Source organism: Microcaecilia unicolor, chromosome 4 (assembly GCF_901765095.1).
Source record: "Microcaecilia unicolor chromosome 4, aMicUni1.1, whole genome shotgun sequence".
Taxonomy (NCBI): Eukaryota; Metazoa; Chordata; class Amphibia; order Gymnophiona; family Siphonopidae; genus Microcaecilia; species Microcaecilia unicolor.
In genome coordinates this window covers 155174092-155197848 of record NC_044034.1, presented here as the reverse complement: position 1 = coordinate 155197848, position 23757 = coordinate 155174092, and the positions used below count along the sequence as shown (strand labels likewise).

At 42.1% G+C, this 23757-nt stretch overlaps 1 long non-coding RNA gene across 1 annotated transcript; it reads right to left on the bottom strand.

The window, feature by feature from the left end:
• Positions 1-2711: 2711 nt before the first annotated feature.
• LOC115468794 lies at positions 2712-23595 on the bottom strand. The gene is made up of 3 exons (XR_003941918.1): positions 20816-23595; positions 10883-10889; positions 2712-2723 (listed from the first exon to the last, which is right to left on the bottom strand). It is a non-coding gene; the product is annotated as an uncharacterized LOC115468794 (long non-coding RNA).
• Between the last annotated feature and the right edge of the window lie 162 nt (positions 23596-23757).

The window sequence follows — 23757 nt, the reverse complement described above, 5'->3', positions numbered from 1 at the left end:
AAGACATCCACTCTGAATATGCATGAGATGCGTTTGCATACACTGCCTTCATTATGTACAAATGCCTCTCATGCATATTCATTGTGGATAAATTTAAGAGAGTATCTGTAATTAACAGATAGATATTTTCTTAAAGGATTATCTATATCACAGTATCAGATAGGAGAAGAATCCTGCAGGTTCTACAGTTCTGAGAAAGGACCCCAATTAGGGTCCAATTCACAAGGGCTTGTTTCCCATTCTATGGCATCAGTTCTATAAATTGGTGTCTCATTTTAGGCGCTGCGAAGGAATGTGCTTAGTGCCAATTCTATGATAGCTTAAGGGTGCACCTAAGTTGTTTGAGAATATTAGTGCAAAGCTGCATTGGTGTGCCAAAAGTAAAGCATGCCACCTTATGACATGTGACTGCTGTAAATGGGTGCTCCATGCAATATGCACAATTGATAGTATTCTAGAAGTTAGATTAGATTAGATTTATTATTTTTTTGTCCACCCTTTTCCAGAAAGGATTGCAATAAAAACATCCATAAAATATACAAAAAAACAAAAATACAAAAAGAAATCAAGATGCATCAAAAATACATTACTTAAGCAGGACAATAAAAAGCCTTAAACAAAAGAAGTTGTGCATGCTGCTTGGTGACACCCATGTTCTGCCCATGTGTACACCCCTCCGACAGTTGTGTGCTGAATTCTATATCAGACACCAAAAAAATCAGTGCTGAAAAAAGTGCTATTCTAGAAACTGCTCTTAATAGAATAGCGCTTATGCCCGAGGATTGTGCCTACCTTTAGGTGTGGCCATTTGCACCGACTGAAATGTGGTGCAAATGTATGCACCCAAATTAGGTGCATATCCCCCTCATTCTATGACAATGCACATAAATGTTAGGAACGCCCCCGTTCCACCCATGACCCTCCTATTTCTGCACCCCCTTTTTGCACTTACGTGTAAAATTTAGGCACGGATCCCACACCTAAATTTTCTTGCGTATATTTTAATTAAATCTAATTATTGTCAATAACTGCTTGTTAAGCCAATTATTGGCACTAATTAGCTTGTTATTCAGTTAAATTGTGCATGCAAATTGGGCACATGCTCAAATTTGCATGCACAATTTTTAGTGACTTTTAAAGAATGATTTGGGTGCACTGTTTATAGAATAACACCTAGCACTTACATGCATCACTGCCAATTATTGGTGCCAATCCATGAGGAAGCACAACCATTCTAAAAACTAGGTGCACTATTGACACCTAAATTTAAATATCAGCCTATAGAATCATGTTTTATGTATACGTGAGAAAACATGAAAAAGTTCCGTAGTGCTCACAGCATCATGCATGATAGGCTGGGCAAAGCTTATAAGAACAGTTTTACAAAAACACAGTGTAAATGGAGTGGTACAACTAGATCACATGATGAAAATAACCTAAAAAATTGTTAAAAAGGGACTGACCCCTCCTAGCATTCCTAAGAAACCTACAAAATGTTCTAAAGGCTGCTTGGCTTGAGCTTGACGTTCAACCATTCTAACAGTGGGAGTTACATTGGAGCCTGGTAGATATCAACAATATCACTTTACATTTACCGACAGCCCAGTGAACAGTCAATCCTCTGGACCCAGGACCAAATCAAGTGGGACCACTTTTACTAGGTTATTTCATGTAGAAATATGAATAGCAAGTACTTTGTTTTTTGAGCTGAACATATGGATTTTTTTTGTATGCACTCGGTCTCTGTTAGGCAAATACCTGATGAATATGTAACTAATAATCTCCTAGAATGTTGCTCTGTTTGACATGTGATGTGTAAAAAGATACAGCACAAATTAATACTGTAATCTCGTAAAAACATTCTGAAAACATCCCATGACTAAGAGACCTGAGGTGTGTCACAGGATTTCCAACTGCCCTTTTATATTGCTTTAAAGTATGGCCATGCATGATATCATCCAATAGCATATTCTCAACTGGTTTTTAGTGGAAATATTCTGGTTTATAACTTTTTCCTTGAAAATGCTTTTTTTTTTTGGTGCGAATGCTAGGACATTGGTTAGCGAGCTGTCACTGGTCTTTCTCATGCTTTAGATCACTTTACTACTCTGGGTTCTGGCTTAAATGTGCCACGGGTTTTACTTTTTAATATTCTTGAGGTTTACTTCAACCCCTGATACAGGCGTACTTGACGCTGAAACACGGCCCGTGTTGGGTCTACCAATAAAAGGCTCTTGATTGTCCCATACTTGACGGCCCTTGCTGCTTTTGCTGCTTTTTTCTGTGTTTATACTTTGACCCTCTCCTCTGCCATTGCTTAGTTTATTTTGGAAGCATAAAAGCATCTTTTAGTGCATCTGCTAATTAATGTGTTATGGTACTTGTTCCACCAACTCCCACAATATGGTTCAAAACAGATTCCAAACATAAATGTGAAAATAGAGAAATTATAAGCAAGATTTCTGAAACAAAATAGTCTTCAAATTCTTCCGAAAGGAAAGGTAAATAGGAGATAGTCTCACTGAAATGGGCAAAGAGTTCCAGATCTGAGCGGCCTGATATGAAAAAGATGATTGTAATGATTTTTAGTAATTAACACCAGAAAATGATGGAAAATATAAAAGATAATATATGGGCCTGTTGTTCAAAAGGGTTTAACTAGGCAAAAGCCTCTCCTGTCTGGTTAAATCCCACTGAGCTGGTCATCCCCCAATGTTTAGTAGCTCTTAAACAGGTAGTGCCACTGAAACTTGCCCCTGACTATGACAGTGCTATCCGATTTACTACTTGAGCAGTCTGGGGGCGGAGCTTGGGCAGTCTGGGGGGTAGAACTGGCACTTAACCAGTTAGTTAGCAGTGATATTCAGTCTTCTAATTGGTTATGTATGCACGTCAAGTTAGGATAGCAAAAAGGTTGTCCTAACTTTATCCACAGAGCTAACTGGGCACCAGTCTGAATAGTAGCCGGTGTCTGATTAACTTCTGGGTAACTGGACATGTGAATATTCAGTGCTAGAGTGCAGATTTGGCCCAGCCTGTGGCTTTCAGCAGCTTAAAAACTACTGACCATTGTGGACTGGCTATCAAACCCATTAATGCTTTAATATTTATAGCTCATCTGTCTATATTTCACTTGTTTCAAATATTTCTTTTAGCATTGTCCCAGAAGGAATCTCTTCAGTTAGTCTCTATTTCTCTTTTTAGGTAAGTTAGGATCTCTATGCTCCCCCCCCCCCTCCGGACACTGTTCCAGAAGGAATCTCTTCTGTAAGTCTCTCTTTCTCTCATTAGGTAAGTTAAGATTCACCCCCCCCCCCCCCCCACTCCCTGGGCACTGACCCAGAGGGAAGCTCCTCTGTTAGACTCTCTTCCTCTCTTTAGGTAAGTTAAGATCTCCGCACTGTCCCAGAGGGAATCTCCTCTATTAATTTCGTTTTCACTATATAGTTAAGCTAAGCTCTCTGAGCCTCTTACAGAATCCATGTAGGCTATTTCTTCTTCCTTGGATCACAGCTTCTGGATTCTGTGGAAATACTGAAGATATGGTCAAGACTTAATCTTGTTTTCTCTTACTCCTCTTCAGTGGCATTCCTAGGGGCGCTGACACCTGGGGCGGATCGCTGATGCGCCCCGCCCCCTGGGTGCAGTGCCCCCCCGGAACAGCGTGACCCCCCCGGTGAAATAACCCTCCGGGTGCAGCGCAACCCCCCGGCGAAAGAACCACCCCCCCCCCCCCCCGGGTGCACGCCGCTGGGGGGGGGGTGCCGCGCGCCTGTCGGCTCTTCGTTTCCATGCTCCCTTTGCCCCGGAACAGGAAGTAACCTGTTCCGGGGCAAAGGGAGTATGAAAATGAAGAGCCGACAGGCATGCGGCACCCCCCCCAGCGGTGTGCACCAGGGGCAGACTGCCCCCACCGCCCCCCCTTGGTACGCCACTGCTCCTCTTTCTCCCTATAGGAACGTAGGCTGGAAAGCTGGTTCTCTAATTCAACTTTTACCCTCTAGCGAATGCAGCAGCTTTGCAGGCTCTCCCTTGTTCCCACCTGCAGGTACTTTGCAGTGGTAAAGGACTCTCTTTCTCTTTGGTAGAGGCTTTTGATAAGAGCTAAGCTGGTGCCCTAACAATATCCTGGTACAATGGCCAGGGACTGGAATCAAAGACAAGGACCCTCCCCTGACCGGGTATTTAAAGGAGCCCAAATTTTTATTCAATGGCTGGATCCTCCCACCCTGTCAATCAGTAAGGGAAAGCACAGCCCTTATTCTCGAAGCTGGAGGAGTTAGTGAACTGTATGAACTGTTTCTGTTCTGGTAGAATGCTGAAGGTGTTGGAACTCCTGAACAGGTGAAACCTTAGCCATGTCCACACCAGCTATTCTTAATTTGGGCATATCAGGTATTTTCCTAACTGGAACCAAACATTTTAGCTAGCCGTTGGTTATTTGAAATAGTGTTGTGGTGAGAGTATGGAGTCCTTATAAATGCAACCATTGATTCTTTGTGTAAGCATGAAGAGAAACGCCTCTCTGGACTTGGTGTAGATACTATTGGTTCCTATGTGTAATTTCAGTGAAATGGTATATACTCAATGTGTTTTTGCTGTTCATTGAATTGCATTGGATGTTCTGATGTTTTCTTTACGATGTGAATACCTTTATAGTGGCATAGATATGAATAGTTGTACATTGCTTGGTAACTTTTTTTTGTACTGTATATGTGTGTATACACATCTAAAAAGGAAAATCTTATTACCAATGATATTGTTGAAAACCATGTATGCAGCCAACCAGTTATAAATAGTCTCTGTTTGTAGATAACTGATGATGTTTGTGGCCTGTCTATAGTTATAAAAGTGCTATTAATACGGTGTGAAAGGCGTTATATGCCGTACATTATGACTGTCTACGAAGTAGGTACAGGTATGTGTTGAGATTTGACCATACTAAAATTATACTAAAGTCATCACAAGTATCCCAAGGAAAACATTGATCTTTATAACTCTCCTATGCCTTTTGCTCTCCCTACCTCGCATGGACAACAGCTAGTACCATTCACAGGTGTTGTTGAAAACCCAGCATCACTGTATGTGAGCATTGGGAATGATGCCCTCTAGCGCCATGAAGGAGAATCCTCCATGAGTGCAGCACATGGTGACACTCTGCTCTCCATGGACAGGAGTCTGTCCCAGAACACTGTGTTCAGTAGGCGTAGGTTAGGGTAGGCATGGGGGAGGGGGAAGAAGACAGCACTTCCCAAATGTTTCAGGTACTAAAGCTGAATTGCACCCCCTTCCAGGATAACTTTCTTATCCTATGTTTCCCAAAAATGAAGCAGGCAAACAGCACCCCTTCAAAGTCACTGCTGCACTCTAAGTGGCAGTGCCCTGTGCAAACAGAGGTTACACACCTATAAAGGCAGCCCTGGTGCCATCAAGAATACTCAGCACAGGTGTTACAGGTCATGTATCCCTGTGCTGCCCCTGTATTACTTTAAACAAGCACAAATCTGATATGTAATTATTCCATAATGTGAATGCACATAACTCCATTTAAATGGCCAGATAACCCAGCATTTTTCCCACAGATATAAAATGGGAAATCCCTCTATATATCTGGCCTTTAAAAATGGTAAAAGTGAACAAAGCACACATAAACACAAGACAAGCACAAAAAGCCCGTGGCACAGTATTTAAAAAGAAAAATATTAAAGGTAGAAAAGACTACTTCCACTGTTAACTTCACCTTCAGTGAATCTGTGGAAGATACACGAGTTTATCAGTGAGATGTCAGAAAATGTACAGATTAGATATTTTATATTATAGAGACAATATTCAATGTCAGCATGTCTTGATTCATCTCACAAGCTATCTGGAACGGTGGTTCCGCCTTTTAAGCTCTTGTGCTGGTGAGAAGCTTCCAAAGCTCCGATGAGGAGTGATGATGTGACACCGGCACTTAAAAGCTGGTTTTCCTAGCAGGGGAGCAAAGCAGGTGCCACTGGTCTTCAGACTGGGATATTGCACAATGCCTATGTTTACTATCGTTAATTAATGGTGCCCTGACAGAGTCTCTTCCAAATCAATAAACATAGGATCATTGATACCAACCATAGCAACAAACTTTCTGAATATGACTTGGGGTGGGGGAGGAGGGGGACTGAACCTAAATCACTCCTCCCTAGACACAGTGAAGGAGTTTGTTCAGTACTATGGGTGTTCAAATACCCATTGCACCTAGACAACTGGCACCCATGACAGAAACAAAACCTTTCAAAACAAAGGACTTTCCCAGCAGCAACTGAAAGAGAATCTCTCCGCCCAAGCCAGACACAATACAATGTACATCTTGATCCCATCGTGTGCCAATATTAACTCACTCTTCTGGGAACAGTAGAAATAAGCTTTTTATGACTACTATTTAACATAGAATCAAAGCACAGATAATGTGATCCTTTAAAGAATTTTTAGGTACTATAGAAAAACTTAAAAACAATATTTAAATGTTTGAGACATGTGAGTGAAACATCTCTGGTACCTTCCTATATAAAGACTAATGACTAAGGGGGGGGGGGGGGGGTCTGTGAGCTTCTTGGTGTTTACCGCCAGCTGATTTCTACTGCGAGCTAAAAACGCTACCGCGGCTTAGTAAAAGACCCCCTAAAGAAGGTAACCCTTCTGCTCCAACATTCATTTTAAGGTGCTCAGGAATCCATCACCTATGTTCCTTTTCCTGGGTTGAAAGGGGCAGCAATAGTATGGTTTCAATCACGAGGGACAATCAGGTCCCCTGGGACTCCCACAGAACTGGTCAGCCTCTTGAGGTTGAAACTACAGCACTCTCACACATTATGGACATGGGTGGTGGTCTCCTGTACATTTTAGAGGGAACATTGTAGTCTGTTCCATCTGGGTCCTTCCGTGGATTGTGTAGATGAGAATGTGTCTCCAGTAGTAATCTCTTTTTCTAATGTGAACTAGGTGAATTATCTTATGAAAACTTTTTTTACACTTCTTTTTTATGGTTTCCTACTGTGTGAAATAACTTTCTGTAACTTTCATGAATTACACTGGACTTTCTTTGTATATTACAGAATTAATCAATGGAAATAAAAGATTTCACTAAGTGTTATACCATTCATGTACAGATCAATAAATGTTGATTTCTAACTCTCTGGTCTTGTTTGCAGTGTTTTGTTCTTCTTTCACTTTGTTGGGAGTATCCTGAAGACTGGGTTGAGAACCTCTGGCATAACTTATGTCTATTTTTATAAGTGTTATAAGTCAGAAAATGACCTTCTTCCTGGAAAGCTCCCACACTGATTCTGAGACATCTACAACTGTCCTGTTTTATTTTAGATGCTTTTGTGTATATTGTTTCAAGTTTCAAACTTGTATTTAGTATTTTTTTTCTAGGGAAAAAGGTGCTGGTACTCATTCAGGGCCAACCTTAGGGGCACATGACTGTTCATGCCCACATTAGACATGCCCTTGTCACCAGTGTTAATGCTTGCACCTAAATGTTAACTAGCAAGATACGTGCAATCAAATCATAGTACATACCTTCCATTGGTTAGTAGGGATAGGCATTGGTTTGCTACTCTTTGGAATGTTTCTCCCCCACTAAGATCCATAGCTTCCCTTGTGGATTTTCATTTTGCTCTTAAAGCCTTCCTTATTAGAGATGCTTATAAACATTCACTTCTTTTCTAATACAACGCAAGGTTGAGTAACTCACGTTGTTCTGTGAGATCTCATATAACTGCATCCTATCTCATTCTTTTCTCTAATACTGTTCTTTCCTTTCCTACAGAAAATGGAGGTCCAATTTTTCTTCCTTTTCTTTTCATTTTTCTCTCTCACTATCTTTTCTCTCTATTAGCAGGGCCACCGAGGGGGGGGGGGGCGGGGGGGGGGGGACAAAATTCCCCGGGCCCAGGCCTTCAAGGGGGGCCCAGCGCCATAGTCCCACCCGCCCACCCTCAGCTCCGTCGACCGTCCGCCACTGGGCCGGGCCCCCTCCATTCAAATTACAGTGTCTCAGCACCTTGCTCCGTGTGAAAGCGCAGCAGCGGCAGTCTACAGATCGCCTCCCTTCGGGCCTTCCCTCTCTGTGTCCCGCCCTCGTCTGATGTAACTTCCGCCAGGGTGGGACACAGGGAGGGAAGGCCCGAAGGGAGGCGATCTGCAGACTGCCGCTGCTGCGCTTCTTTCACATAGAGCGAGGTCGAGGTGAGGCACTATGATTTGAATTCAGGGGGCCTGGCCCAGTGGTGGACGGGGGGGGGGGGGGGGCTGCGGCAATGACAACAACCTCGAGGGGGGGGCCAGGGTGGCCTTGCCTCGGGCCCGGCCCAGTCCCTCGGCAGCCCTGTCTATTAGATTTTTAAATATTTTTGCTCTTAAGGCCTCTGTCCTTGGGCGCTGTATCAAGATTTTAATAAACCTGAAACAGTATGGGACTCTCCCATGTTGTTGCATATCATTATCAAACAAAAACGAGCAGAAAAAAACCATGAGAATGAATGTTTTTCATTTACTGATAAGAGTGTGTACTCTTTTGAGAGAGTACACACTATTTACAAGGACAACGCTCATCGTGCATAGGTCATGGGGGTCATGGATTTGATATACTGCCTTTCTGTGGCACAATCGAAACGGTTTACATGTATTATATGCAGATACTTTCTCAGGTAAACTACTGTGCTCTTTCAGAAAGAGCACACCTTCTTTGCACATAAATGACTTTCTTTCAGGGATCAAAAAATGGCCAAACGAAAACGAATAAAATGAAAATTCCTGGAAATGACACAGAAAATGATAGAAAATGAAAACTTTCTGGCTGCCCATCCCTATTGGTCAGTATTCTATAAGAGGCTATTTATAGCCATTAATGCACATAAATGGCTAGAATACTGCCATTTCCACATGTCCCTGCCCCTAGAACTAGGTGGCTTCTTATAGAATTATCCCATCCCCAATGCTGCTTTAGTCACAGAAATAACATAAGTTTCCAAGTTATTAAATATTTGATATTCCGCTCAAGCAAAATTATAGGTGATTTACAACAATAAAATCAGGTCAAATAAAAACAGGAAAAGAATGTCAATATTGACAGGAAAGAAAAGGTGGAAACAAGGACTGAGAAGCAGTGGCCATGAGCAACTGTTACCTTAAAGAATTCTGGGACTTCTTCTGTTGTTTTAGTAGTAAAAGGTGACCATACAGTCTAATGTGCTTTCAGAGGGACTATGAAGCCAAAGAAAATGTACCTAGATGATCTGAGGCCATATGGAAGTACTTTAGAGACCACAACTCAACTGCCGAAACCTGGTATAAATGCTGGCCTCCAACTAATGGTAATTACGCACGCAAATGACATTATTCTAGTATAAATCTTATGATTCTTTGCAACACGACTGAATCCTGGGAGCGCCCCTGTCCCATCCATGTCCCCTGTTGAGTTCTGCTCTATAAAGTACTGCCATATGGCCTCAGATTATCTAGGTACGTTTCTTTCGGTTTCACTCTGAAAGCACATTATTTATTTATTGGGATTTATTAACCGCCTTTATGAAGAGATTCACCCAAGATGGTGGACAGTTTAACACAAAACTTATAATTTTTGTTAACAGCATAATAATAGTAACATAACTAAGAATAAACATATATACAATAAATAAGGTAAACCTGAAAATAGTAAATTGAAACCTAATAATAGAACTACTGTGAAACAGTATCAAAAATATACACGTTTAACAGCACTGGAATTCAAATATCAGAGATATAATACAATGTTAGGATAATACTAATAATACGCCTAATAAACACCTATTAGTACATTCAACTAACAACATATTAGACTGTGTGGTTATCTTTTACTACTAAAACAACATAAAAGGTACCAGGATTCTTTCAGGTAATGGTTGCTTGGTGCACTGCTACTACTAATCATTTCTATAGTGCTACTAGATGTGCACAGTGCCTACAGGTACTTTCTCTGTGCCTGGAGGGCTCACAATCTAAGTTTTTGTACCTGGGGAAATGGAGGGTTGGGTGGCTTGCCTGGGGTCACGGGGAGCAGTGGTGGGAGTTGAGCTTACTTTCCTAGGCTCAAGGTCCACTGTGCTAACCACTAGGCTGCTCCTCCACTGCTTCTTAGCCCTCTCCTGGAGGTGCACCTAGTCAGTCAGGTTTTCAGGATTACCGCAATGCATATGCATGAGATAGATTTGTATGCAATCGGTCTCCAGTATATGTCCATTTATCTCATGCATATGCACTGGAGTAATCTTGAAACCCTAACCAGTTAAGTGTGTCTCTAGGTAGGTGTTGATTACAAGAAGAATGGGCTGGGTTATAGTCGCAGGGTGGCTCAATGTTAGCTGCTAGGTATGCACCGAAAGCCTCAAAATCCTCTGCACTGAAAGCCTCAAAATCCTGTCTTTTTCTGTAACATCTGTGGGAGTTAAAAAGAAATGCAAAGGAGTGAAAAATAGAAGATGATTTTAAGGAGCAATAGGCCATAGCGTTCAAAAGTTTCTGTGACAAGAATGATTGAGATCTTTGCGACTGTAATTCCTGCTCTTCATCCATCATTTTGGGGTTCATGGGAGGGCACAGTTTTCTGAGCCAAGATGTAAACAGGAAGTTAAGACCCATAAGTCAGGGAGCCACAATTAGCTGGCGGAGTGCACACAGAAATGTTGCAAAGATGTGAGACAGGAAAACACAAAACACATCCATCTGAACTTTATTAGTTTAAGATGATGTGAAGCAGTCATGCTACTAACTGAAAGTTTTTCTTTGAAGTTAGTGTATGTTCAGTTACTCCTTCATTATATAACTTGGCATCCAAAATTGGGTACTGGGAACATCCACATTAAACTAGTAATCTTCAAAGTGGGAAAATGTGGGATATAAGTGAACAATAAATAAATAAATAAAGTGCGCTCTGCATGGAGTGACCTTTACAAAATACCAGTTTAGCCTAAATCCTGGGAACACCCTTGACCCATCCATGCCCCCTGTTGAGTTCTGCTCTATACAATTGAGGTGCTCATGTTATAGAAAAGGACACAGGGCAGATCAGGTTATGCTAGTATTTTATAATGGAAGTGAGGTGCTTGCTTTCCTTTGTAGAACGCCATCCTACAGCACTCCTCTGGGGCCCCTAAATTGAGACGCCCAGTTATTGAATTACTCCCCAAAAGGTTTTTGTCTGGAGGAATAGTCTAGTGGTTAGAGCAGCAGACTTTGATCCTGGGGAACTAGGTTTGATTCCCACTGCAACTCCTTGTGACTTTGGGCAAGTCACTTAACCCTCTGTTACGTCAGGTACAAAATAATTACCTGTATATATGTAAACTGCTTTTGATAGTAGCCACCGAAAGGCAGTACATCAAGTCTCATATCCCTTCTCTTTGATAATGTTTAGAAAACAATGATGAGACAAAAATATCAGCTTTCCCCTTCTCTTCTTCCTTTACAAAGATCTACATATTTCACATGGCAGCTAATGGTAGCTACAAACCATGACTCATGTACACCTTGAACTACTGGCAGCTGTGATTCCAGGAAGGAACATTCTTTCCGTCGGCTTTCAGACTGAGCAACACGGGGCACCAAGAGCAAATCTGGACTTGCCTGCCTCAGATCCAGACAGGTGGTAGCCCTCGGGCTCACTCTAAGTACAACTTTTTAATTAAACGCATCCTGACATGAGGGTTCTTGCAATTGTTCGACTCATAGCTTTGCAGTGGGTTCTGTAAAGGGATGTGCTATCATTGTTCATATTAGTCTTACTTTTGGAAAGTAAGGAATTGTTCAAGGTCCTACCTGGATTGAGCTGAGAGATCGCTTCCCCCATTGGACCCTAACCTGGTAAAAAGTAGACTCAAAAGAACCTGTCCACAACGCATGAAATCTGTGCGATAACAGCACCTGTGCTGATAGGGATTGAAATTATTGGAACATCACTCTAAAAGTATTTCTGAGTCATAGCATGTGCAAGTGAAAAGGAAGCATACCATCTGCCTGTCCGTGCATAACCTAGTCAATGGGAAGAGGGTAGGTGGTTGCAGATGTCAACGGCAAGGAACTCAGAACAAATTCATTAAACAACCCCAGCTTTTCATTTGCATCAATTATGCACAGAACAGAGCTTTTTCTGTTTTAGTCCCTAAGGTTTTGGCTATAATTGACACATTCAGCTTATACAAAGTGACACATTTTATGAACAAAGACAGGCCGTTTAACACATCAGTAGGGTAACGTTCAAAGAAATGTAAGTGAATGACAGTTCATGAGTTTAAAAAAGGGCAGATAGAAGCTAATTTCTATAACAGGGTACCTATTTTTTCACGGAGAGGATGGTGGATATGTGGAATGCCCTCCCGCGGGAGGTGGTGGAGATGAAAACGGTAATGGAATTCAAACATGTGGGATAAACACAAAGGAATCCTGCTTAGAAGGAATGGTTCCGTGGAATCTTAGCGGAGATAGGGTGGTGACCTTTGTAATTGGAAACAAAACGGGAGCTGGGCAGACTTCTATGGGCTACGCCCTGATCGTGACTGAATAGATAGAGATGGACTGGTGTGTAAATTTTAAGGGGCTTCGATGTTAGCTTCAGAACTTAGTACAAGAACAGTACTGGGCAGACTTCTACGGTCTGTGCCCTGAGAAAGGCAAGGACAAATCAAACTCAGGTATGCATATAAAGTATCACATACCATGTAAAATGAGTTTATCTTGTTGGGCAGACTGGATGGACCGTACAGGTCTTTATCTGCCGTCATTTACTATGTTACTATTAAGGGGGTCTTTTACTAAGGTGCGCAAGCATTTTTAGTGAAAGTTAAAATGGGCATCTCAGCGTTTAGCGCCAGCTGATTTGTAGTGTGAACTAAAAACGCTAGCACACCTGAGTAAAAGCCCCCCTAAATGTGTTGGTTAAGGTGCTTATTATAAGCCGATCCTATAATGAAAAGCAAAGACTTACTTTTCTTTGTAGAATTACTAGTGTAAATGACTGAAAACATATTTCCATTTAAGACGCAGGCACTGACACCAGCCTTATAACTGGTGGAAATGTCCAGGCCTTGTGGTGAGCTAGAACGGGCATAAATTATAGTGAAATTGTGGTGCACACTTTTCTATTAGTCTGTATTCTATAACACAGGTCATTTGCACACATTAGTAGCTACTTATATGGGTAAAGCCTAAAAATAACACAGTTTATGCATCTTCTTGCTAGTGGCGTAGCCACGGGTGGGCCTGGGTGGGCTGGGACTCACCCATTTAGGGCTCAGGCCCACCCAACAGTAGCACACGTTTAGTGGTAGCTGGTGGGATCCCAAGCTCGGCCAGCTGAAGACTTCCTCCTGATGGTAACAAAAATGCTACTCTCCATTATACCGGCACCTGCATATGTTCAGTTTTCAGCGCATGCCTGCTGCAGACTGCCAAGGTGGAAAGAAGCGTTTTCCCACCAGCTGAGATGTTTTTTGGGTGGTGGTTGGAGGAGGGAGAGAACAATTGGTGCCCACCCAGTTCTTCCCTAGGCCCACCCAAAATCTGTTGTCTGGCTACGCCCCTGCTTCTTGCTGCCCAGAACATGGTGGGCTCCTTACAGAAATACCCATTAATACACAATCATGATTCAGAAAATATAAAATAAACATTATTTTGGGGCATTACTTATTTAAAAGGCTATCATTTGGGGGTCTAAAAAGAAGATTACCATTGCACTTTATTGACAATCTCTGAGATACGCAATAGTTCATGGCATAAGAACATAGGCTACTTCTCCATAGGCACTGCCATACTGGGGTAGACCGGAGGTCCATCAAGCCCAATAACCTATTTCTAAAAGTGGCCAATCCAGGTCACAAGTACCTGGCAAGATCCTGATTACAACAGATTTTAAGCTGCTTATCCTAAAAATATGCAGTGGATTTTTCCAAGTACATCTTAGAAAGAAATTATTGGTTTGTTTTAAATTTACTACTTAGTAGCTTCATTGTGTGCCCCCTAGTCCTGCATACTGCTCTGCCTTTTATTTGTTAGGATTTTGCTCACATCTTTTTAGTAGTAGCTGAAGGTGAGTTCCCTGTCCCCAGAGGGCTCACAATATAAGTTTAAAGCTGAAGCAATGAAGGATTAACTGATGTACCTAAGATCATAAGCAGCAGCAAGATTTGAACTGGGCTTCCCTGGTTATTAACCTGGTGCTCTAACCATTAGGTTACCCCCCTCCACTCTATGCCATTTTGGAGAAGTTATTGCATCTTGCCTGTCAAAGAGCAGGATTCCATCAGCTGGGTGTGGTACCTCAGGCCTGGCACCACCTCCTTTCAAATCATGGGGCCAGCTGTGACTCACAGTGTGAGCAGCACCCAGAGACTTGCTGGAAGTGAGTGAGACATAACCTTGTTCTTATTGCTGGTAGTAAAGAGAAAATGTAAATCGCTATTTAGGGGAAAGTGAGTAACTTGTTTGGTTGGTCTAATCCAGGCCATTTTTTAAATGATTCTGCTGTTCCCCCGTAACTAAATGAGATGGAGTGCCATGAGCTCTTCAGCTCTCAGAAATGAGCCTAGGAAAAGAGCCATTTTACCCTTGGTACACCTCCATCCTATATAATAAAGCGCACCTCCAACATTCTGAAGCAGAGAAAGTGAAGCCTTCAAGTCTTAAAGCATTCCTGCAACGTTCCGGAACTACGTGTCGTCAATTGAGGAGATGGAGCCTTATAGAGCGCACAAATGCTTCAAGGCTTGAAGGCTTCACTTTCTCTCTCACACACACACTCTCTGTCTCTCACATACACTCTCTCTCTCTCACACACACTGTCTCTCACACTCTCTCTCTCTCTCTCTCTCTCTGACACAAACACACACACACATTCTGTCTCTCTCTCTCTGTCTCACTCATTCTCTCTCACATACTCACTTCATCTCTCACCCACACACTCTCTCTCTCTCAAACATACACACTCCGAGGAAAGGGGGGCATGGAACACCCTGGGGAGGAGAGGGAGGGGGCATGGAACTCGGAGGGAATGGGGGACCAAGAACTCGGAGGAGAGGAGAGAGAGGGAGGGAGGAGAGAGAGGAGAGGGAGGGAGGGGGGCCTGCACCTCCGACGGAAGGGGGCCTGGAACTCGGAGGGGAGGAGAGGGAGGGAGGGAGGGGAGGAGGGGGTCATGGAACTCAGAGCCCCACACACACACACACTCACTCTCTGTCTCTCACATACACTCTCTCTCACACTCTCTCTCTCTCACACACTCTCTCTCTCTCTCTCTCACACACACACACTCTGTCTGTCTCTCTCTCACTCACACACACACTCCATCTCTCTCTCTCAAACATACACACTCCGAGGAAAACCTTGCTAGCGCCCGTTTCATTTGTGTCAGAAACGGGCCTGTTTTACTAGTACAGCAATAAACACATAATTCAATTACAGACAACATTGAGAAAATAAACTCTCCAAGCTTTATTCATTAGATTTTAACTAAAAATAACATTTTGGATGGAAACTGTGGAGCTTTCTAATCAAACAGAACTCAGAATGACACAGCAGTGGGGCAATATTTTGTCCAGATCTATTAAAGTGTTTTGGAAATGCCCTACGTAAAGGCCGCACAGCTACTGTACCCCAGTCAGTACAGTTCCAGACCAAACATGAAACGTTGCAACAAAAAAGCATTGAAGAATACATGGAACAAGGTAAAAAAAATACATCAACATTACCTAGACAGAATAAAAGACCTTTTCAATAACCATGCGAAAGATACAGTCATTTTTGAACCAGGGTACCTGTTCAATCTGTCCAAGAACTGAAATTCTTTTAATCTGCAGGGAAAACATGTCTGTATACTGTTCAGAAACAATAAAAGCCACAACTTCTTAAATAGCTTATATCAAGGGTTGTCAAGCTCTGGTCCTCCAGATAACCATATTCTATTAATTAAAGAGGATCATGGATTTGGTACACCATAAATTAGAGCCGCCAACAGATCTTATGAATATTCATTTCGGCTTTCTTCAAAATCCAAACTGTTTTTGCCATCCTCCAGGACTAGAGATTGACACACCTTCTTAATGTCTTTAGAGGCGGCATTACTCATAACCAAAGGTAAACTTTGTGCTGGGAGGGGCTCATGATCAAAGGCTTGAATCAGCATGTTCTGTTCCCATAGACCCAGAATGTGCAAACAGCCTTTAGTTTATAAGCTGTGGAAGTATAAATTGCAAATGAATTATTTTTCTCTAAATTCCTGGGTGCTTTGCTGTACAAGTGTTTATTGCTGGACAGTATTTTGGAAATTAATTAAAAAAAAAAAATCACTGGGCATGCAGCTTCCATGCCTCTTCATCTATGTGAGGAATGGTCCTATTTTTTGAAGGCACTTTCTTGAAGGGTATCGCAAACTGTTCGGTCCCTCTCACTTTTCTGCACGCAGTTAAACTGCAAACAGCTGTAATCCAAATATACGTAGTACACAAATAAGCTAGACGAACCTCAGGATCATTTAGATTAAAAATAACAACATAAAATCAATACTCAAGACTCGACATGACACTGTGTTTCGGCACAAAACGTGCCTGCCTCAGGAGTCTGATGATACGGAGATAAGGATAAGATTGTGCTGCTGGGTGAAAATGATGAAGTGGTCTTTAAAACGACTGTGCATACACAAACCAATGCACTATAGAAAAACAATTGTAGCGAAACAAGGCCAGATACTCCGATACAGTACAAAGGTATGGTAAAACATCAGTGCTAGTCTGCTTTGCTCAGGAATACATTTTTAATCTAATTGATCCTGAGGTTTGTCTAGCCTTCTTCTGTTTCCCAATTATTTGTGGACTCCTCGTGGGACTCCTCTGTTCGGTTACCTTTTGGTTTCTGATCCAAATATACACCATTCCATGTACCTCTCAGGTACTTATTCTCCGCCCCCCTCCCCAATCAAGTGCAATCATCAGCTTCAAAAATTGTAAACAAAATGGGTTAATAAAGTTGAAGTCGGTCATGTCAAATATGAAGATATCATAACTCAAGCACATAGAGGGACAAATTCTATACATGGTGCTGAAAATCTGTCACTGAAAAAAAGTGCTAAAAGTTAGGCGTGGATTATAGAATAGCACTTATGCCGGGGAATTGCACTTAAGTTTAGATGTGGCCATTTACACCAACTGAAATGTGGTACAAATGTATGCACCTAAATTGAGCATATATTCTCATTCCGCCCATGACCCTCCAATTTCCATACCCCCCTTTTTTGTGCCTAAATTTACGGGCATAAATTCCAATTAAATCCAATTGGTGCCAATAAGTACTTTTTAAAAGGTCAATTATCGGTGCTACTTAGCTCATTATTTGATTAAATTGCACATGCAAATTGGACATGCACCCAAATTTGTGTGTGCAATTTTTGGTGGCTTTTATAGAATTCGAGGATGGAGTAATTCTCAAAAGGTCACCTAAAGTGTGTGCACTAAGCTTGAATTCTACCACAGCAATTTATATGCATAATTGCTGTGATAGAACATTAACGTAAGTCCAGAGTTTCACGCAAACTCTATGTCAATGGCTGGTGAAAATGCTCGTAAGGCACCTAACTGACCGCGTTCTAAAACCCATGTGGGTAAGTGCTCAGCACGCTCCTGATCCACCTGTACCCCTATCGAAAAAGTGAGGTAGACTCAATGAGGATGCCAAGAAGTCTTTTTTTTTTTTTGCATACGTTATGTCACTGACGTTTGCCGGTTAGACATTGTTTGCATTACTGCGTGCCTTTCTTACCGAGGATTACACAGAGGTTTGACAGCCTGGATCTTGACGTTACTTTTAAGCTAAGTTTTGTCATTACAAGAGATCCACTTCACCACTGAGGCAGGCCTTTTCTGCCGAAACACGGCCATGTCGAGTTGACTGTATGTTTCTTAGAATTAAAGACTTCTTGGCATCCTCATTCAGTTTACCTCACTTTTTTGTTTGCTACTCACGTTTGCGTGAGGGACTTTTCCTCCTCTTTTTTTGTTTGTCCACCTGTACCCCTCCCAGGTCCACACCCCTTCACAGTTATGCACTATGGATTTTGCGCACACAATCTGCAGAATCCTGACTAAGGGCAGGTTTATGTGTAATTGCTAATTAGTGCCAATTAGCACTAATTAACACCAATTATAGCCAATGACTGGATGTTAATGCCAATTAGCAGCAAATTATTATCTTAATTTTCCTCAGGGAATTGATAGTGTTCCATAACTTGCTCATGCAGCTTTGCATGTTAAATGTAAAATTGTGCACACAAGTTTATAGAATGAAGGGGTATGGGGTCATGTATAGAATATGCGCCATGCCAAGAACATGCATACTTGTGTGGCACTCAGATGTAGGCGTATTTGGGAGTGGAATTTGGGTGGAGCCTTAGCAGAGATGTAATTTATGCTTCTTGTTTCTAAAGCTTGTGCATTACAACCACAATTACTGCAGCTTTTGAGGGGAGATTTTATAAAGATCCATGTGTCTCTCTAAAATAGGGGCCTACTTGACCTGTTATAAAATTACTCTTACATGGGAAGCAGTTGCCCCACCTCTATAATAAATGTTACTTTCTGAACACTATGAGAGATTTCCAATTGCACCAGAGAATCAGAAGCACTGAGCTCCTGGCTCTTTCTTAGTATTTTTAGGCCTTTCAAGCCTTATCTCTCTTTCAATATATATAATGCTCTATTATGACCAAACATACTCACAGCATCTGTTTTAACAGTGTATCTGCTAAACTACTATATTAAAATTCCTAGTTTCCACCTACAAATGTGACTGGATTTTTCCATATGCAAACATTGGACCAGGTACCAAGGGTGGGACGGTGGGAGTTGTTCACCCCAGGTGCAGACAATATGAGAGAACATTCAGCCATCTGAGCAGCGGGGGAATCAGCAGCATGCTTTCAGCCGCTGGCAATCCTCGTGCACGTTTATTTCATACGCATGAACTGAGTATATGCAGGTGTAACCCTTTGCTATATTTGAGCCCTGGGTGGGGAAGACCCAACCAGGGAGTAAGTCATAAATCCATCTCACACTTGAGAATGTTCTGATTTGTGGAACCTCAGTGTGGGGTGGAGCTGATGACTTCTCTATATAAGGAAGGACAGTGCTGTAAGATTTGTCCTTGGCAGCCTGCATTAAGAAGATTCATAACCCCAGACCTGTTGGGCTGTCAAAGGGGTACCTGGTGAGCAAACCCTAGTAGCGGACATAGGATCAGGATCATTACTGTTAAATTCCTGAGCCACTTAGAGGAGCTGATTGCGGTTGAGATTGGGGAGTCTCGCTGCAATCCGGGCTCAAGGGTAGGGCGCTGTTTACCAGTGGCTGGAGATTTGCTTTCAGGGTAAACCCCTGAAAGACTTGGACAGTTAATGCCAGATCCAGATCTCGATTGGTACTGTTACTACATTGGAGAGAATAAGTGCAGGGTGTCATCTGGCTACAGGTCAGGTGTAAGGGGCTTTGTATATGTGCCTAATCCCAGAAGGAAAGATTGCACGTTCTTGTGACTTTGTAAAATCAAGCCTGTGTTAACATCTTAATTCTAGGCTGAGGACTTTCTGATGACCGATGCCAAGTTCCAGTTGTTAAATAAAGTTCAGTTGATTTCTTGCATTCTCCTGACTACTGCGTGGTTTCTGTGTGAGAGTTGAAAGGAACCTGAAGTAAGTAGAGCAACCCAATCTCCTGAACCCTAAGATCAGCTCATGGAGTTCACCTCCTGAGCGTGAATCCGCGTCTGGGTGAGAGGAGTGGGTTACATATGCACTGCCACCTTCTCCACTGCTCAGATGGCATGAGGGGAGGGGCTCAGGCAGAGGAACTCTTCCACTGGTGAGGAAATCTTTTGGTGGTCTAAGGAGGGGGTGTTAAAATAATGATCCACTCCAGGTGTCAAATATGCTAGGTACACAACTGCAAACAATGCACAGTAAAAAAAAAACCTGTCAAACACGCATTGGGTGACAAGCATGAATTTTCTAATCTACAGAAAAGCTGTGTGGGTTTAGATATATACAAATACATATTAGTAAGTAACTTGTAGGTGAGACCTTTAGATTGGGCTAACGCTAACCTAATGTGTTAGTAACAAGTGCTCGAGTCCCTTCATTCTGTAAGTGCCTGACTATTCAAATAACATCATCCTTGGCTCATTTAACACCGACCTGATTATATATGTACTAAGTCCAATTAAAAAAGCATCGCCTGCAATGTGCTTGTTGACCTTTATGTCAATAATGGAAAGAATGTGCAGTTTAATTACCAAAAGAGACCCCCGCCATGGCTTTTGTAAACAGATCACTGCATTTTTCACACCTGAGAGAAAAGAAATACCAACCTACACCTATGTTTTTTTCTCACACTGGGATAAATGTAGCTGAGTAACCTGAGCAAGAAGCAAAGCCTGATTTAATTAAACCAGCTTCACAAAGGTGGCTGACATATACATTTTATGCAGATCGGTTCTAATTCAGACTGAGATTAGATTTGTAAACACCCCTGACCTGCCCATGCCCCTCCCTTGGCCACGTCTCCTTTTCGGATCCACGCAGGAAAATTTACATGCACATCTTTATTGAATACTGATTATAAAGACACACGTGTAAATTCAATTGCCAATTAGTGCCAATGATTGATTATTAGTACCCAATTATCAGTACTAATTGCTTCATTAAGCAATTAAATTGTGCACGCAATTTTGAGCACTAGATATATATAGTATTAGGTGGTTCGTGTACAGTGTTGCAGATGTCTAGAAACACTATAGGAATAAGTAGTAGTAGAAGCAAAGGAAGAGAGAGCTTGAAGAAATTCTCAAGGGAATCTCTGCATAAATCACACTGATGAGATCTAGGAACAAAATGCCAGGGAAGGGCAATTGGAAGAGCTTTAAGACAGAACAGGAGACTTACTTATACTAAAGAAGGAGTCATGGGTTAGTCGTCATCAGTATTTTATTTATTTATTTCCTCTGATTTGATACAACCACCGATCGCCATAAGCAGCCAAGTGCTGAATCCACCCCCGGAACGCCCCCAACAAAGCCAGCTAACCGTGAAATTCATTGGCACTTAAGCAGTTAACTGCCACTGAATATTAGCAGCTAGCCCTGAGCAAGTGATTTCACCGGTCAGCAGCCGGTTAAATTATTTTGAGTATCAGGTCCAAAATGACTTTAGGGCTGCTCTAAACTTCTTACAAGAAGCTTCTGAGCATAGAGAAATGGACAGGGAATTCCAAAGGGAAGGTGCTACCTGTGTATGTGTGTGTGTGCAGTTTCTTTTTCCAATCAGGTTTTGGAAACCCAGTTAGAAACCTATATACACTGCATGCCTTCCCATAAAGTGAGGCAGGTGTCTGCACCATGTGAGGAGTGGCACACGATGGCAGTGACTCAATATTCTGAAATAACAGGACCTGATAATTATGCCAAGGGAGTCTTGCACAATTTGCACGTTTCAAATGACTCCAGGCAGCACAAGAGCCCTTTCTTGTTCCTAGTGTCTGTAAGAGTTCCATAGCTCTATCTTGGGTATAGGAGGTCTTTTTTTAATTACTCCCTCAGCTTTACTAAACTGTAAGTTATATGGCTCCGAAGATCATAATAGAGATTTCATCACCTATATGTGCACTCACACTGCAGCATTTCTGCACCTCCCCCTCCCTAGACTCCTCCCTGTGATTTCACTCATATCTATGCCCGACTCTTCCTTTTCCACCTTGTTGTGCCATATGCTTGGAATAGACTTCTTGAGTTCGCATGTCATGTTTCCTCTCTAGTCAAATCCAGTTTAAAAAGCCACCACTGTTGAAGCTAGTTTGAAACCTTAACTCCCTATATCCTAATCACAGCCTTGTTGGCTTTAGCCATTTTTCTTAACAAATGAACTTCCCCAAAGTTTCTTTTCCCCTTTGTGTTTATCGTAACTAAGTTCCACACGGCAGGTATTTTGTACAGCACCGCCTATGTCTAGTAGCACCATAGAAATGATAAGTAGTAGCTTTTGGGAAGAAAAGGACTTTTGTGTAGTCCATATTAATAAGACGATGCATTTTGCAGAGTACAGGATAGTTAAGATTTAGCACAATCATGGGGAAGATACTGAGCCACACTGGTCAGTGGTCACAGTAGGCAGTAAATGACCCGGATGTTCAATGCCAGGGCATTGACATCGAATATCAAAGTCTTTAATGGCCACCGAAAGTTATCTAGGTGTCGACCAGTATTAGATCAGTTCTTGGACAGCAGCGTTTTTGTAGTTCTAATTTTTTCCAGGTGTTTACTCGATTAGAGGACTGAGTATTACCACTAACCAGGTGAGTCCCGGCACTGCCCTGACTCCAGCAGTAACCAGAGAATGCCAGGGTGGTCAGAGAACTTATTCACTAGCCACTTAAATACTTGCCCTGGGGCTGGCCAGTAGGATTTAACCAGGTATGAGCCTTCCTGTTCAGTTAAATCCTTTTAAACATCTACCCCCACATGTCTGAGGAACTGATCCTCCAGTAAACATTTCTATGTAAAGCTGGATCTGAACAGGTATCGGGAAGCTTAAAATAGAATATTCAGTTATACAGGGTCTGACCAAACAGAAAAATTAAAATTATGGCAATGATCCGAGGGATTGTCTCAAACAAGCACTGAAATGGCAGCCAAAGAGTTAAACAATGGTCTGCTAATAAAGTGTTAATATTTGGCGGCCTTGATGCTTTTATATTTCAATGTGCAGTAACTGTGTGTTTCTAATAGGCAGTTAGTTGGCATTTCATACATGAGTTAATTAAATAGCCAACAGAGTGCTTTGAAATCCAGCAAAAACTAACCTGTGAAATGCCAGTGGAATATGATTCTCAATAGAGTGCTGACAGAAAAGAAACAGCCTAATGGCTCAAGGTAAACCTAAAGAAACCCAAGAGACCTTGCTAAAATTAAGCAACATCAATTCCAGTAATGCCAAATGAGCGGCATAGGATTTGAGAAGATCTGCTATCACTGCGCTGGAGATTTTTTTAAAAGGCGAAGAGCAAAGCTATGTAAAATAATCTCAGTTTTATTCTTCTCTTAACCATTACATTTCATCCTCTCATGTTGTCGAGGTCTTATTGTTCCTGCCCTCAGTCTTTAAAGACGTCACATCACTGCTTTGTAAAGCAGAGACCTTCACCACATATCCTCTGGAACAAGAGCCAGTTCAAGTTTTCTGGAGAACTATAAGTAACACAGTAGCACAGTAGATGATGGCAGATAAAGATCAAGTGGGCCATCCAGTTTGCCTAGTTTCTTTTTCGGGTCTATACTAGTAAGGATAGATCCCAACTGCTGAGTGTAGAAGCTCAATCACTTGTAGAATCTCTCTCATTATCTAAGTCAGTTTCTGTCTTCCTCCTGAATAGATGAGCAAGAAAGGTCCTGCACTTAATCCGTTCTGCAGCTCCTTCCCCCATGCTCCTTTTCTCTCGCGGCACCTTATGCCTGGAATAGACTTCCTGGACCTATACGTCTAGCTCCATCTTTACCTGTTTTCAAATCTATGCTGAAAACCCACCTTTTCACTGCTGCTTTTAGCTCCTAGCCACTACTCAATTGCCCTCCCCTTGTCCCTTCCTTCCTTCTCACCCATTACTTCCCTCACCCGTAACTGTCTTGTCTGTCTGTATTATTTAGATGTAAGCTCTTTTG